Raw genomic sequence first — 17,538 nt, 5'->3', positions numbered from 1 at the left:
AGTCTCCTGGATGTCATATCAGTAAGCCCAACGTTCCCAGTGTGTGAGAAGGAAAATTCAGCGCCAGCACTTGGTCTATCATGGGAGGAAATCTGTGGATTATTTTCTAGTTCTGTTGTTTAAATAGTTGTTTGTTTAGACTGTTCTGTGTAGGGGAGGGGAGAAGAGGAAGAGAAGGAGGAGGGGGAGGAAGAGGAGGAGGAGGGGGAGGAGGAGCAGGAGGAGGAAGAGGAGCAGGAGGAGGAGGAAGAGAAGGAGGAGGAGGAAGAGGACAGGAGGAGGAAGAGAAGGAGGAGGAGGAAGAGGACAAGAGGAGGAGGAAGAGGAAGGAGAGGAGGAGGGGGAGGAGGGAGAGAGGGAGGGTTGTTTAGTCTTAGTGTTGTATGTTGAGGGTAACCAGATCTCACCTGTGTTCTCCTTCCTGTGGGATTTGGACCCCTCCGAAGAGGTAAGTACAACACAGATGTGTGAGAATTTCTGTTTACCGTGCTTCTGAGTAAGCGAGCCTCCATCAGAGCCCAATCAGTCTTCAGCCCATGACTGCTGGGATCTCTGTGAACTTTCAACTTGACACATTTTAACAAGCTCTCTGACTTTGCTTTTTGAATGCACCTACCCCATTGCTGAAGAAGAGAAGAAAAAGCAAAGGCTCCTACATGTTGAAGAGATATCCCCGCTGTTAAGAGGGCCTGGGGACCCAGATTTGATTCCCAGCACCCACCTAGAGGCTAATAACTCTCTGTAACTCCAGTTCCAGGTTTTGTGATGCTCTCTTCTGACCTCTGAGAACACCAGGCTCACAAGTGGCGTGCAGACATACATTCGAGCACAATACCTTCCCGATGGATAATCTCTCTACTCTTTTAAAGTGATTTAAGAGCTGTGGGCAGATTGTGCAGGGTGGCTAGGTGTGGTGAGAAGTGGCCCTTCCTTTTCAGGGACAATGCGTCCCACCCTCTGCCGGATGGTGGCATTTCCTAGCTCAGCCACCCAGTGTCACCCCCTGGCCTCCATTTCCCATGTCACCTCAGGTCAGAGAGGCTCAAGCCAACAAAGGTGACTCCACTGCCCCTCAGGAAGCGAATGCTGTGAGAAGGGTTTGCCGCCCAGTGCGCATCCCGGAGGCGCTGTCTGTGGCCTGGGCCAGAGCTGCTTCCGGACCAGCATCCAGGTCTGCTGCGAGGCCAGGTGGTGTTGGTGTTGGCCTGCTAACCATCTCTCCATCACTTTTTCCAGGAAGGGGTGGGCAGGGATAGTGGTAGGTGGGGACGTTGTCCGCAGTGAACGTTGGGTTTTTTTGAGCTGAGGCCAACGTATTGTGTGTGTCTGGGGTTCTGGCAGCCTGCCTCCTCCAAGGGAGCCGCGAACAAGACCGCCACCACAGCCTCGAGTGGGTGTTTTTGCATTTGTCAGGGTAGATAGGCACAGTATACTTACCAACCCAGATTCAAGTCTTTCAATCTCTTCACATCCTTTAGCTAACGAAGCTAGGGACTGAACGTGAGCTACGTGAGGCAAACTGACGCTCTTTAACCCTTTCTTTTGTGCGTGTGCCTCTCTCTGGCCCTCTGTGAGGCGCGCAGGCGCGCATGCGCGTTTGGTATGCTGGTCTGAAGGAGGTGAACCCCAAGTGCCTTCTTCATTCACTCTCTTCCTTATATTTTTGAAACACAGAATCTCACCCAGACCTTGAGTCAGTTTCTCAGCCTGGCCAGCGAGCCCTAGGGGTGCTCCTGGCTCTGCCAACTCCGTGCTGGGATTACAGGTATGCACAGGTTTGCCTGGCTTTTTATATTTGCTCTAGATATTGAACTCAGGTCCTCAGGCTTAGGGCTCAAACAATTTGGGACCCTTCCTCAATCACTTTACCCAGGGGTGAGATGCCAACGAGTCCTTCCTTTCTGCAGAGCTTTACTTGAGTCTAGGTCTTTACTGAGGCTGCAGCCAAGTGGCGATAACCAAGCAGGGTAGAGTTTCTAGCTATTTACAAAACCGCTGCGGTTTGACTTCTTCCTCTCAGAACTTGCCTTTGTCTGAGAAAGCCCAGAACAAAAGAGGGAGGAAATGGCAAAATCAGAATGGCCAACCTTTGATCAACTGCCTGAGAAGCTTCCTAACAGGATCCAGGCTCTCCAGCCCCAAAGTTGGCTTGAGGAGTCAGGTTACCAGAACTGAATTGAGCTTAGCACCTTTCCTACCAGAGCGGATTGCAGCTTGTTTTCATCTGGAACCTTCCATGAGGCAGGCTGTGTGTGTCTCACTGAAGAAGTTACTGCTGCCATCAGCAGGATACCTGTGAACAAAACCAGGTTTGTGGCCATTGTGACAAAGTTGAGTGATTATTGAGAGACTGAGTACTGCTATCTGGGGCTGAAGGTGTGGCACCAGGAGAGACCATTCTCCTAATTCACAACCTTGGCAGAACCTGGAAAACCCAACAGCCGGAATTTCAGGGAATCCCTTGTGGGGATGCTAGTCTTGGCAAATCAAAAACTCAGAATGCTCTGTGATGCTGGGATTCTAAGTAAAGGTTGACCAGCTTTAGTATAGTTAGCATTCTAATATTGCATGGGATACAGTTATGCTTTAAAAATATTTGTTCTTCTCTGCACACTGTGAGTAAATTGGTGCAGTCATTAGCTTAATAAAGAATTTTCACTTGAGAAATATCGAGTGGCTGAGAAGCACCTAAAGAAATGTTCAACATCCTTAGTCATCAGGGAAATGCAAATCAAAACAACCCTGAGATTTCACCTTACACCAGTCAAAATGGCTAAGATCAAGAACTCAGGACACAGCAGGTGCTGGCAAGGATGTGGAGAAAGAGGAACACTTCTCCACTGCTGGTGGGATTACAAGCTGGTACAACCACTCTGGAAATCAGTCTGGTGGTTCCTCAGAAAACTGGGCATGATACTATTATTGGAGGATCCTGCTATTATACCACTCCTGGGCATATACCCAGAGGATTTCCCAACATGTAATAAGGACACATGCTCCACTATGTTCATAGCAGCCCTATTAGCCTATTCTGGCTAATAATAATAGCCAGAACCTGGAAAGAACCCAGATGCCCCTCAACAGAGGAATGGATACAGAAAATGTGATATATTTACACTATGGAATACTACTCAGCTATTAAAAGAATGAATTCATGAATTTTTTAGGCAAGTGTCTGGAACTAGAGAATGTCATCCTGAGTGAGGTGACCCAATCACAAAAGAACACACATGGTATGCACTCACTGATAATCAGATATTAGTCCAGAAGCTTGGAATATTAAGAAACAATTCACGTATCAAATGATGCCCAAGAAGAAGGAAGAAGAGGCCCCTGGTCCTGGAAAGGCTCAGTGCAGCAGTGTAGGGGAATACCAGGACAGGGAAGTGGGAGGGGGTTGATTGGGGAACAGGGGGAGGGAAAAGGGCTTATGGGACTTTCAGGGAGGGGGGATCCAGGAAAGGGGAAATCATTTGAAATGTAAATAAAGAATATATTGAATTTAAAAAAAGGAAAAACGGTATAAAAATTTGCTCAAAAAATTCAAGCTATAGCTATCATATTGTTATGGATGAAATGTGTCTACTTTGAAATACCCATTGAAATGTATTTTTTTTCTTTGTGGTGATATTAGGAGGTGAGGGGCTTTCGGTTAGGTAGTATGGGTTCTCCACCAGGATGGGAAGAAAGATCTTATAAAAAGGTCCCTGAGCCCTGAGGTTTGCTCTTTTCTGCCCTCCTGCCACCAGGAGGCACAAGATTCATCCCTCTGTCACCAGCTTAAGGACACAGTGACATTGACTTGATGTGTTAGACAGCGGCTAGAGGTGTTAGAATAGTGGCTCCAGTCTGGACATAGCACACCAGGCCAAAGCAATTCCGTGTGTAAGATGCTTTACTGGGAACAAAAAGGAGAAGAGAGAAAAAGACAAAGGGGGAAAGAAATAAAAAGGGTGCAAAAGTGGGGAAGGGTCTCTCTTTATATATGCTGTAGGGTAATCTGTTCACAGGTGAGTGTGGGAAGTGGGCTTCTGGGAAGGTATGTGGTAGTCATGGCAACAGGTGACACCTATGTGTGACATCCTGAGTTTGGAGCCGATCTGCAAAACTGGTCCTTTGATGCCAACAGTACTGGAGTTATCAACCTAAGCTTAGCCACTCATCCTCAGTATGCCAATTAAAGCCACAAATAGTGGTAAAAAGTTTTTTGAGTTTTTGTTGTTCTCTCTTTTTTTTAAGATTTATCCAGCTGGGCAGTGGTGGCGCACGCCTGTAATCCCAGCACTTGGGAGGCAGAGGCAGGCAGATTTCTGAGTTCGAGGACAGCCTGGTCTACAGAGTGAGTTCCAGGACATCCAGGGCTATACAGAGAAACCCTGTCTCGAAAAAACCAAATCCAAAAAACAAACAAACAAACAAACAAAAGATTTATCCAGTATGGCCACACTAAGAGGAAACACCAATGAGATCCAGTGAACTCCTCAAGTCTATCTTTGGGGCCCAGACATGAGATTTAGGTTTAAACAGAGGACAGGAAGCGTGCACAGCTAAGCAATCCTGGGCAGCCCTGCCCATGACTACCTACCCTGTCTCAGCCTGTCTCCGGCTTGCAAGCTGCTCCAACACACGTTGTCAGAACTGTGTGAATTCCCTTCCTGCTGGACAAGATCCTCCCTCCAGCTGCCGCCAGGATTCAGCCTTCCCCTTCCCAGTGTGTGATCCCTCGGGAAACTCCAATTCCTTGGTGTATAGCTGGGCAGCCAGAGGTTAGGAAGGAGATGCATGTCTCTCTGTAGACTTTCTTTACCACTTCCAGGAGGGGCAAGAAGATTCTACACCCGGCTGAGGAGATGGGTCTGTCAGCAAAATGTTTGCTACGCAGGTGTGAGGAGTTGAGTTTGGCTGCTCACACCCATCCAAACTCAAGGGATGGGTGATGGAGAATCGGCCAAAAGTTCCTGGACAGTGGTGAAAACAAGCGAGACTGGCCATGTCTCAAAAACAAAGTGGAAAGAAAGAACCCACTCCTGGGAAGTTGTCCTCTGACCTCTATACTTGAACACACACACACATACACACACACACACAGAGAGAGAGAGAGACAGAGACAGAGATAGAGAGGGAAAGAACAGAGAAGAGAGCATAAATAAATAATTTTAAAGAAGAAAGTCAGGACTGGAGAGATGACCCTATGCTTAGGAGAACTGTCTGGGGTTCAATTCCCCGCACCCTCATGGCAGCTCACAACGTTGGTTCTGTGACTCCAGTTCCAGGGGATCTGACGCCCCCTTCTGGCCTCTGGGCACACAGCATGCACATGGTTGAGATACAGATAGACACAAAGGCATAGCACAAATAAATAAGTAAATTTAAATTAAGAGAGAAAGGGAGGTAACAGTTGAACTCACCAAGGCCGAGTGTCAGCATGGGGGCTGCACCTGAGGCGCTGTGCGCCAACGAGCACATTCCAGTTGGACAGGCGGGATGGAAGTTAAAGAGGAAGATCTATTGTGCAACGCAGTGACTAATCGCAGTAAGGTGTGCTGTGCGCTTCAGAGCGCTCGGACTGGACTGCGAGCATTCTTGCCACAGAGACGGCTATGTGGACTGACTCACTGTTAATTGGCCGGATTTACCCGTTCACCGTGCATACTTATTCCCAAACATCTTGTCAAATGCCGTAAAAATGTCACCTTGTCAATTTAAAAGACAGGCCATTGGGCTGGAAAGACGGTCACACGGTTAAGAGCACTGACTGCTCCTCTAGAGGACCTGGGCATTCCTAAGGCTGCTCATAACTATCTGTAACTCCAGTCCTAGGGGATCTGACGCTCTCTTCTGGCCTCCTCCGGCACCAAGTATGCACACGATGCACAGACATACATGCAGACAAAATACCCATGCACGGGAACAAAAATCCAAGAAAAACTAGTTTTGAAGCGTTTATTCTTCATCTGAAATTCAACTTTAACAGGACATCTTGTCTTCTCTCTGACAACCATAATCAGAATACAGATGCTTCCAGAAACTTCTACAGAGGGTGGAAGTAGAAGGGATCCCAAGCTAATGCCCTTTCCTGTAAGATATGTAATTAACTCTGGGCGCCTCACGGTTGAAACTGCTTTTTACATCTCCTTTCCCATTGGCAGGACGGGTTCCTGTGCTCCACTACTGTGCTAGGTCCTAGGGCTGAGCCGTTCACGCCATCTGTAAGACTGGAGCCCTCAAGTCACTCACTGGACAGGGAGACAATGGGTGCCTCCCCAAAGACCTTTTATGATGACAATTCAAGTGACTAATTGTTGCCAACCCAGCCAAGGGAACCCTCCCAGAAAGAAGTTATGTCGTGCTGTCATAATTAAGGCTCCGAGCCCCCCTAGCTCCCCTGCAACCCTGTGCTTCACTGATAAAGCATGGCCGAAGTCTACACAGCACGAGGGGTACAGAGCAGTTCACCAGGTGAACAGCTCAGCTTGGGTGCCCTTCCGCCCCCCTCGGTCTCCAAACCCGGGCTGTGGAGGAGACAAACCCAAGCAGCAAGTATCTCCCGTCATTTCCTCATTCCTCCGTGAAGAGTGTTGACTTCCCTGAACCTGTTTGTCTGTGATCAGGGCGAATATTTGGTGAGGGAGGGAAATCTCACGGAGATGAAACCCACGTACAATTCATCATCTCTGCGTGAACAAGTTAGCTCAGCAGAACTTCCCGTCACCGTCCTCTTTCTCATCTTCCATCACCTCCCAAGGAAACTCCTCAGCCCTTAAGCACCCAGTTCCCAACCATGTATTCCTGGTGTCTTCACACATGACAAGTGTAGGCTCCTGTGGGTCTGAAGTGAGGGGCAGGAAACCCCGAACCCTGGGATGAAATCAATGCACATCCTCTCCTGGTGCATAACCTTGAAGTCTGTGCAACCGAAGCGTTCCAGAGAGGTGGTTAAGAGGATGATGGGATCCCCTGATTTACAGAGGAGGGCACACTGTATCAGAGCTTGCCAGGGACAATGCAGAAGCCATTGGGCTGTGGCTACAATAGTGAGCATGAGAGGGAATGCTGTAGGGTGTGAAGTTCCTCCCAGGGTACATTCTTGGGGGATGTAGTAAGAGGAGATGTGTCAAAAACCCACTCTTAATTGGCCTAGTGTTTCTGGGTTCAAGAGAAGCCAATGAGTCACTGTGGGGAGGTGCCTGTCTCTCTCCCTGTCCATTGAGTGCCTTGAGATTTCCTGACTTGCAGATGGAGTCAATTTCTTCTTAAAGGAATCCTGGGCTTTCTTTTAACAACGGGAGTGGACTTTCCTTGTTGTATACAAAATCTGGTACTACCCTACCAGTTTTCAGAGACCACTATCACTTGCTGCAGGGCTCCGCGTAAAGTAACTATTATCCCATTGGTTTTGACTTCCTGATGTCTTTCCTGCCAAATGGGACATCACAACGCCAGCAGTTTCTGGGCTGGGAACAAGCTTGCAAGGCTAACCCTGCTTTGTTTGACATTTGGACTTCAACCATGGAGAAACTTTGCAAGGGATATTTTAAAAAAGAACAAACCAAGAGGGCAGCCTGCTGGGGACAGCTGGAGCTCCCGAGGCTGCTTGGAGCTGAATGGTCATCCTTCATCACGAGCAGACCCCTGACGAGAGCCCAGGCCTCATGGTGGGACATGCAAGAGGTAACATCTGGTCTGTATGAGGTGCACTAATTCTTGGTGTTTCACACACAGTCAATCAATCACCCAAGCATGACAGCCCTGATTTTTTTTAAAGATTTATTTATTTATTATTATATGTAAGTACACTGTAGCTGTCTTCAGACACTCCAGAAGAAGGTGTCAGTTCTCATTACGGATGGTTTGTGAGTCACCATGTGGTTGCTGGGATTTGAACTCAGGACCTTTGGAAGAGTAGTCGGTGCTCTTAATCACTGAGCCATCTTCCAGCCCCCAGCCCTGATATTTTATGATCTATGGACTTTGTGCCCAGAGTAGGGATGGATTGTCCAAGATGGGATTTGACCTGCATCCGCCCAACCCCAACAGCAAGAGAAACAGAGTTTCCTCTCTAGTTTCTCCCATGCGCAGTCTCCTTAGGACACAAAGCAGCTCTGGAATGAGCAGAGAATGGAGAGACACACATTGTACACAACTATCAAACCTCTCTTAGCACATCTGCACTCCACAAAGTAAAAGCTGCGGTCCACTCTGCAGAGGCCTGTGGACACTTGGTATCAGCGAAGATCCAGCACTCACATAGGAACTCTGAAAAAAAAATGTATCTTCACCGGACAGCTGCAAACCCCTAATGCTAATGCACAAAGACATAGTTGGGGTGCTTTAAATAAAGATGGAGAAATCTTGGTGAGGGGAGGCTTGAAGGTATGTATCTAACCCTTTGACACTTGTAACATGAAGATGTCACCCCCAAAAGTTTATATTTGATAAACACATATTTGAAGTTTTCAAACTCGGGTGGGTAGTCTCATAATGTCTTAAGTGTCTTTTCATTGGGTCACATTGGCAATTACCCTTGGCACCACGCAATCCACAGGCTGCAGGTTGAACATGCCCTAGAGAGATAAGGAGTCTGCCAGTATAATGCTACTGCCATCTTTGTTGGTGAATTTTTAACGTTTTTGGGGGGCAAGCTTACACACAGAAGTCGGGGCTGACGGACCATACACTCACTACATAGCCCTGTCCTGGAGGGCCTCAAATTTGTGGTAGCACTCCTGAATTAGCCTATAAAATGCTGGGATTACAGGCATGAGCTACCATTTCTGGCTTGATAAAGCTAAAGAGTGGGCACTGCGCCATCTCACCTTGTGTCCTGTTTACAATCAGGTTGTAGAAGGTATGTGTATGTGTAGACACGCATGGCTGCGTGTCTGTGCACACGTGCCAGCACCCGTGAATCCATCCTTTGAGGAAGGGCTAAACAGGCATGTGCGGAGGAGTTACTATTTCAAGGAGGCATTTGTAGACAAAGGGCCCGGAAGTGGGATGACGAGGGGCCTGCTGGGTTTTTGGTTTTTTTTTTTTCCCCCCTCGTTTTTCGAGACAGGGTTTCTCTGTGTAGCCCTGGCTATCCTGGAACTCACTCTGTAGACCAGGCTGGCCTCGAACTCAGAAATCCACCTGCCTCTGACTCCCAAGTGCTGGGATTAAGGCGGGTGCCACCACTGCCCGGCACCTGCTGGTTTTAATACCGCTTCCCAGAGATGCTTCCAGAAGGATGAGGAGGTAAATCAGCTGATGTGAATGATCTGAGATGAGTCCAGAAGTAGGAGGCAGCTGCTGCTGGGAAGCAGAGGGAGACTCACAGTATCCCGGCCTGGGAGGGGGTTGCGGCGGGGGTGGGGGGTTGTGGGGGGCGGTTGCGGGGCGGGTGTTGCGGGGTGAGGGTGCAGATGTTTGCCATTGCTTCCTGTCGTAGACACAAGCTTTCATTTCAAGATCATCCAAAGAGCTGTCTAACTTCAGAAACCGGTTAGCATGAACTTCAGGCAGTGCCCTAGCAACATCCCTGGGCAGGGCTAGGGTGAGGCTCTGGTAGGAGCAGTGGAGAAAGCATTGTGTTAACAACTGGACCCAGGCTTGCTTGTATCAGAAATAACCTCAAGGTCGCCATGCAAGTGGAGCGTCGTGAGCACTAGAGGGCGCCATTGACACACAAATGCTACTTCAGGCCCACGCCACTTCATCCCCGCTGCAGAGAACACTCCCCACAAGGGCTGACTTCACAGTCTGACTTCTTGAAAGTTGAGCCTCCTATTCAACTTCACGCCAGTGAGATCGGTCCAGTCTTGGAAGCAGGAAGCTGCTTCTGACACACTCAGAGAGAGAGAGAGAGAGAGAGAGAGAGAGAGAGAGAGAGAGAAAAGCAGGTCATGGGACATTGGAAAGACTCTCTAAATGCCTGGAATGATACAAAATTTACTGTTTGGTTAATACGAGGTCGTAGAGTAGGATAAATGCAAGGCTAGTCAATGCTGTGGCTGAAAAGTCAAAGATGCAGGTCGACTACGACCTGGCTATAGTCCCTTCTTGGTCACAAGACATCAGTCATTGTTCCCAAGTGACAGAGAACAATTCCTCTCTCCCTCCCTCCCTCCCTCCCTGCTCCCCTGAATATGTGTCTGTGTGAGTGTACCAGTGTGTACACGTACATGCACATATCTGTGTTCATGAGTTTGTGTGCACTAGCACATAAAAAAAAAAAGTCTTCCCCAGAAAAGTACTCCAATAAAAACATAAAGTACTTAAAAAGGAAAAAAAAAAAAAAAAACCAAACCAAAACCAATAAAGCATTTATTTTCTTCACGTGATCCAGCCTTGCAGGATGGGAGGCCCCATTGCAATGTTCTGGCGTTTTCAGACCTCCCAGTTCATAAACGTGGATCCCAGGGAAAGTAAAGAATGGATGATGATGATGATGATGTTGATGATGATGTTGATGATGATGATGTTGATGATGATGATGATGTTGATGATGATGATGATGTTGATGATGATGATGATGATGTTGATGATGATGATGTTGATGATGATGATGATGATTATGATGATGTTGATGATGATGATGTTGATGATGATGATGAAGACAGGAGCTGGCCATGAGACTTAGTATTTCCCATTTCCCACCAGCCAAAACCTATATTCACCAGCCACACCTTATAGCCAGAGAGGCTGGGAACTGACATCTATATCTGAGCATACAGAGAAGCAGGCACATTCGCGTTCCTCTCTAAGTCAAATTTTAACACAGTCACCTGTGTTTGGGGATTCAACCAACAAATGTTGGAGACACACACACACACACACACACACACACACAGAGAGAGAGAGAGAGAGAGAGAGAGAGAGAGAGAGAGAGAGAGAGAGAGAGAGCTTTTTCTTTCATTCCATAATCAGAGTAGCATCTACACCATGCTAGGTGTACATCTAGAAATGATTGACGTATACATAGGAATGTGTGCACATTACATAAAAAATCCTATACCGCCTGCCTCTGCCTCCTCGCACTGGGAAGTCTTGATGGTTAACCGAGGTCATAGGGCATGACCTAAGTCCGGAGAGCTGGTGTTCTCACAGAAGAGGAAGAAAACCTGGGAATGATCGCTCTCTCTTAAGGCTAGCGCTTTGAACACAGATATTACTTTGTCACTTAACACAAACTAGTGTCCTCTGGGTAAAAGAACCTCCATTGAGAAAACACCTCCATCAGATTAGCCTGCAGGTGTGTCTGTGGGCTAGCCTTTTCTCTGTTACTGACTGATGTGGGAGAGCCTAGTTCACTGCGGGTGGTGTCACCTCTGGGTAAGGGGGCCTGCGCTTCAGGTTCGGCCTCCAGCTTCCTGCTTGACTCCCTTCACGATGGACCTTGGGTTATAAGCACTGATAAACCCTTTCCTCTTGGCAGGTCGCTTTGGGGCTTGGTGGTTTATCACAGCTCCGGACAGCAGAATCGGACAATGGGCTTCCAGCCTCAAGCGCTGAGAGAAAAGGAGTGCTTCAGTCACGTGGTCTGGGGTTCTGTCACCGCAGCCTAGGTGGAGTAGTATGTATTAAATGGAGAAAGGGCGGGGGGCGGGGACTGTTTGTGGCGGGAAAGAGCTGGCAGAGGTAGCATGGGAGGATGGTGGCCTAGAGGGTCAGTTCCCTCCACACTGCGCTCTGTGCTTCAGGAGCAAACACCCTGTGTGTATTTTAGCTCAGTCCTTGTAAATGAGGCTCTATTGCCATCTAGTGGCAATGTACTTAACTCATTCATTCATTCACTCATTCATTCATTCATGGGCCATAGAGGGCAGGGCATTCTGGTAAATAAGTGATGTTGGTGAACACGGATTAACGCCCATTACGCTCGTGGTTGGGTGTTGCTATTTTCCCCTTCCCTCTTTCCCTCCCCCCATCTTTTCTTTCAGACAAGATCTCACTATGAAATCCAGGATGGCCTGGAATTTACAATGCCAGCTCCTCAAGGGCTGAGATTCCAGGCCTGGGCTCCCGCAGGCTGTGCATAGGGAAATTCTCCAAGCTTGGTTACCGCTCTCTGGCATAAGTACTAATACTTCTACTTCACGGAGGAGAAAACCGGGATCCTGAGACATTAACAAGCCAACCCGTTGACAAGCCAACTGACGCAGAGCCAGTCGGCGGGAGAATCCGGCCTTCACCAGGGAGCCTGGCTTGGGGACTCTACAAGCAACGCTTTTCGACACTGAGGCTATTAGAGACTTTTCGTATTACAAAGTAACGGCTTTAAAGGAGTCACGTTAAAAACAGTGATGGAAAATGGCAGCGTAACATAACATGTCCCCGTTTTAGATTCTGGCTTTGATTCACCAGCAAGGGCTAATGGAGGCTGCATTCAGCTAATACTGTAAGTCCTTGAGTCCTTGGCCAGTGCCTGGCCAAGGCTGTATAGAAAGTCTACATTCTGTGTGTGTGTGTGTGTGTGTGTGTGTGTGTGAGAGAGAGAGAGAGAGAGAGAGAGAGAGAGAGAGAGAGAGAGAGAGAGAGAGAAAGGAGTAAAAAGAATGAGAGAGAACTATATAGAGTTATATTGTCCAATATAGCAGCCACTAAACATTGTGTGTCTGTGTGTGTGTGTGTGTGTGAAGGCCAGATGCCCACAGTATCCAGTGTCTCCCTCAATTCAGCCACTCACCGTCTTAGTTTTTAGATCTCCCTGAACCTGAGCTCACTAATTCGGCTAACCCGTCTTGTCAGCAAGGCCCAGGGTCTCCCCAGTTCCTCATAACTACTATTAGAAGCAAGCAGCATCATGTCTAGCTTTTTTTTTTTTTTACACGGTTTGGGATGGAGCTCAGGTCCCCATGGCAACAACGCTTTTGCCCACTGAGCCATCCCCTCGTTTCCTAAATTTTAACTGTCGCTTGTTAAGTTAAACTAAAATCTACTTCCTCCGTTGGACTAGCCACAGCTTACAGCACTCAATGGCCACCGGGGCTTTTCGCTCCTCTTGGTGGTCTGCATTGATGTCAGATGTCGCCGTCATCAAGAGCCCTTCAGTAGCACCGCTGTGTACCTCTCCTCCTGGAGAGTGAGCCTTTCCCCAGGCTTTGTCACCGAAGCCTGCAGGCTAGCTACACAGCCAAGAGCAGAAGTGCATGCTTACAAAGGAGTATCTGGGTTAGGCCCTGGGAGCTCCGGGGGTACTGGGTGGTCCATATTGTTGTTCCTCTTATGGGACTACAAACCAACAAGTACACCTGGAGGGACCCATGACTCCAGCAGCATGCATAGCAGAGGATGGACTTTGTTGGACATCAGTAGGAGGTGAGGCCCTTGGTCCTAAGAAGACTTGATGCCCCAGTGTAGGGGATGCCGGGACAGAGAAGCAGGAGTGGGTGGGTGGGGTAAGGAGAGGGAGGGGGGATAGGGGGTTTTCAGAGGGGAAACCAGGAAAGGGGATAACATTTGAAATGCAAATAAAGAACATATCTAATTAAAAAAAAGAAAAGAAAGGAACATCTGGAGAGATGGCTCAGCGGTTAAGCACTGACTGCTCTTTCAGAGGTCCTGAGTTCAAACTCCAGCAACCACAGCGTGGCTCACAACCATCCGTAATGAGATCTGACGCCCTCTTCTGGGGTGTCTGAAGACAGCTACAGTGTACTTACATAGAATACGTCAATAAATCTTAGAAAGAAAGAAAAAAGGAAGGAAGGAAGGAAGGAAGGAAGGAAGGAAGGAAGGAAGGAAGGATGGAAGGAAGGAAGGAAGGAGGATCTGGTGCCCGACTCTGCAGTGGAGCCAGGCTCGGCGGAGCAGCTGTCTGGAGACTAAGAAGGCCCTGCTCCTTCCTGCCACCGAGTCCCAGAGCTGCTCACCGGGCGCTGAGCTCACAGCTCTCCTGAGGGGTAGCATCTTAGCTAGAGCTTAGAAAAGGTAAAGAGAGATTTGTCTCCCAGACCTGAACTTACAAGTGACCAAAGCATGAAGTCTTTCCGTAGTCGTGAGGTCATCATGCTTGCCTGACACCGAAAAACGTGAAGAAAGCTGTCTGTGCCATCGTGTCGTCACCTTGCGTAGTTGTTCACGCACCGTTAATTTGTGACAATTTAATGTGACACACTGACAAATATGGGCAACTTAGACTGGTCTTATTCAGCGGGTGAAGCAAAAGTTTGATTTATGCTGGCTGCCAAAGAGAAAACTTAGCAAAGTCAAAGGATTCGCATACTCGGGATGGGGTGGTGCCACACTTTGATTTAACCACTGCCCTACCCATCCATCTGAATCATGACCCAGGAAATATGTTGCTGCCCAGCACTTGTCCTTTCCCTTCAATCCCACCCTCCAACCTGACAAGGTTGTGTTTCAAATTAAGTTTATGAGACTCCTTAGGGATGTCTGCTGTCAGTTCATGCCCTGTAAACCCTTCCTATTAAATTCACTGAAAAAAATAACAGTACCAAACATCTGCCACCCATAAAGGATTCTAGTCCAGGAGATAGATGGTAGGTAAATAATAAAATCTATCAGTAACTAATACTCCTTTGGTTGCAGATGATGGAAGAGGTTTGTGGGTGTGTTGGGGCGTGGGGTAGGTGCATACGAAGGTCGCAGACAGACAACCTCAGGTATCAGTCTTCCTTAGATACAATGTGTCTTGTCTTGTATTCACACTTCAACCTGGGCCTCACCAATTTGGCTAGGTTGGCTCTGCAGCGATCTTTCCATCTGTGCTTCTGCAGCACTGGGATTCCGAGCCTAACCACACCCAGTTTTTTACCGGAGGTTGAGCTCAGATCCTCCTACATGCACAGTAAAGGGATTTACTGGCAAGCCCTCTCTGTTAGCCTTCTGTCTAAGCTCCGCCCCACAGTTACCTGGCAACAGTCAGGTAGGCCGACCCACTATAAAAGGGTCTGCTTAACACCCCCCCTTATTTCTCTCTTGCTCCCCAACACCCAGTATGGGCCCCGCTGAGACACCCCCTTCCCCCACACCTCACCACACCTCCATAGAGCATATCTCCCTTCTCTTTTTATAAACACAACAATCTCCCCAGTCTAAGCTGGATTTTGTTAGTGAATAAAATTACTCCGCAGTATCTTAGTCGTAGGCAGCAGACGATCCGGAGGGAGGACGGAGACTTGCTACTAGCCCGCCCTGTCCCTCTTTTTCCTCCAGGGCTCTCTCTGCATTTGGCTGCACTGTCAGCAGCCCCCACCCCACCCCCCAAGCAGACAGGTCTGCTGGCAGCTTCAGGCTCTCCTCTGTCCAGTCTTCCACCAGGAGTCGCCACAGACAGACAGCTGTGGGTCACACGGTCACTTCTAAACTGTGACTGTTTATTCTTCCGCGTGGCTCGACTGGAATCACAGGAGCTGCCTCCCAAGTAAGGACGTTGTTGGGTTCATAAAAAGAGAAAGAGGTTTAGAGAATGTGGTATACGGCAGTGTGGGGAAGGGGGTGCCTCAGTGGACCCATGCCCAGGCACCTCTTCCCCCTGAGGGACCAGACACACACACAGACATGGTATAGGACAGAGTTTATTCAGGGCAGAGGATGGGAGTTAATGGGGTAGTGGAGGGAGAGAGTAGAAAAGTGGAGGCCGGCCATGACCACGTGGAGGAGGAGGGAGGGGAGGGGAACCCAAGAGGGACAGAGAGGAGAGAGGTGAGAGGGCCAAGAGGCAAGCGATGAGAGAGAGAGAGAGTGAAAGACAGAGAGAGAGAGGGGGGGAGGGGCAAGCAGCCCATGTTTACAGTGGGCCAGGCCTACCTAGCTGTTGCCAGGCAACTGTGGGGCGGGGCATACCTGGCTGTTGCCAGGTAATTGTGGGGTGGAGCTTAGACAGATTCCTAACAGATGTGGGTCAGGGAACCTGTACCATTATGGGAGAAGGGAGACTGGAAGCCAGACTGGGAACTCCCAGTGAGAACGTTAGGCGAATTGGATTCAATACAGTTTATTTGAACAAAGGAGGATTTATCAGTGAGAGCAAGAAGAGCGTCAGAGAGCCTGGCCCAGTGCAGCCCACGGCCAGCTGTGGGGGACCAAAGAAGAAGAAACATCTGCTTACCTGGGCACGGTCTGACGAGTTCACAGTCAGGCACTGGCTTACGCCAGCTCTTTGTTACAAAAATATATTCCTAAATTAGGTTTTGCTTTATTTATTTATTTTTTAAATATACATTTTTTTAAAAAAATTACTTATTTATTTACTTAATGTATGTGAGTACACTGTTGCTGTCTTCGGACACACCAGAAGAGGGCACTGGATCCCATTACAGATGTTTGTGAGCCACTGTGTGCTTGCTGGGACTTAAACTCAGAACCTCTGGAAGAGCAGTCGGTGCTCTTAACTGCTGAGCCATCTCCCCAGCCCTGGGTTTACACTTTATTTACGTACCTTAGATTGTTGGTTGTTGTATAGAAACTCAGAGGACTGAGACAGCCTTAGGCCAATGACATTTTGATTATTTTATTTAATACTGGAAAGAAAGAGAGAGAGAGAGAGAGAGAGAGAGAGAGAGAGAGAGAGAGAGAGAGAATGAATGTCTCTACAGTCTTAATAAGACATGGAAAATCCAGCACATGGGATTGAGGCTGTGCCCGGGTTGCAGACTTTTCCTCACAGGAGAAATTTGAATTGACTCTTTAAAAAAATAAAAGAGCAAAGCATGCCGGGTAACAAGAGGACGGGGTGAAAAGGGAGAGAGTCTCGTGGTGTGGATGGCCAGGGCACAATCACAAAGGAGAGGCCTCTCTGCCTTTCTGTGCCTGCCCGAGGCTGCCAGCCAGGCTGAGGAGATTGCTCCTACAGTAAATGCTCAGACTTGAGGGCCTGAGTTCGGAACTCTGAACTCTTGTAAAAAGCCTAACCCCAGCACTTGGGAAGTGGAGAGGGAGGGTTTGATGGAGAGCCAGTTTAGCCAATAAGTGCCCTCCTGGTTCAGTGCCGGACCTGTCTTAACAATCGAGGAGACATCAGACATTGACCTCTGGCTTCTGTGTGTAGACGGAACCCCCTTACACACATGCACACACCCCACCTCCCCCTCCTCACACAAAGCTGGCTTACTACCCCAGTAATCAGTAACAACAGCATTTGGACAACGGAGGCGGGAGGATTACCATAATTTCTAGTACTTGGAAAGCTGTTGCGGGATGCTTGATCACACTCTGAACCCTGAGGTGGTGGTATGGACTGGGAAAAAACTGTTTTCAGTTGTGGGGTGGCTCAGCCTTTGCGTGCACCTTTAATCCAAAAGCCTTCTGCTTGAATATTGAAAACAGGATTAAATAAAGTCAACCGCCGGGCGGTGGTGGCGCACACCTGTAATCCCAGCACTTGGGAGGCAGAGGCAGGCGGATTTCAGAGTTCGAGGCCAGCCTGGTCTACAGAGTGAGTTCCAGGACAGCCAGGGCTATACAGAGAAACCCTGTCTCGAAAAAAACAAAATCTAACACACACACACACACACACACACACACACACACACACACACAAATAAAGTCAACCATAGGTCAAGAGGCAGAGCAAGCAACCAGTTGACAGGAAGT

The sequence above is a fragment of the Apodemus sylvaticus genome, chromosome 20, assembly GCF_947179515.1.
Source record: "Apodemus sylvaticus chromosome 20, mApoSyl1.1, whole genome shotgun sequence".
NCBI classification, from domain to species: domain Eukaryota; kingdom Metazoa; phylum Chordata; class Mammalia; order Rodentia; family Muridae; genus Apodemus; species Apodemus sylvaticus.
Note: the sequence above shows the minus strand (reverse complement) of the source record.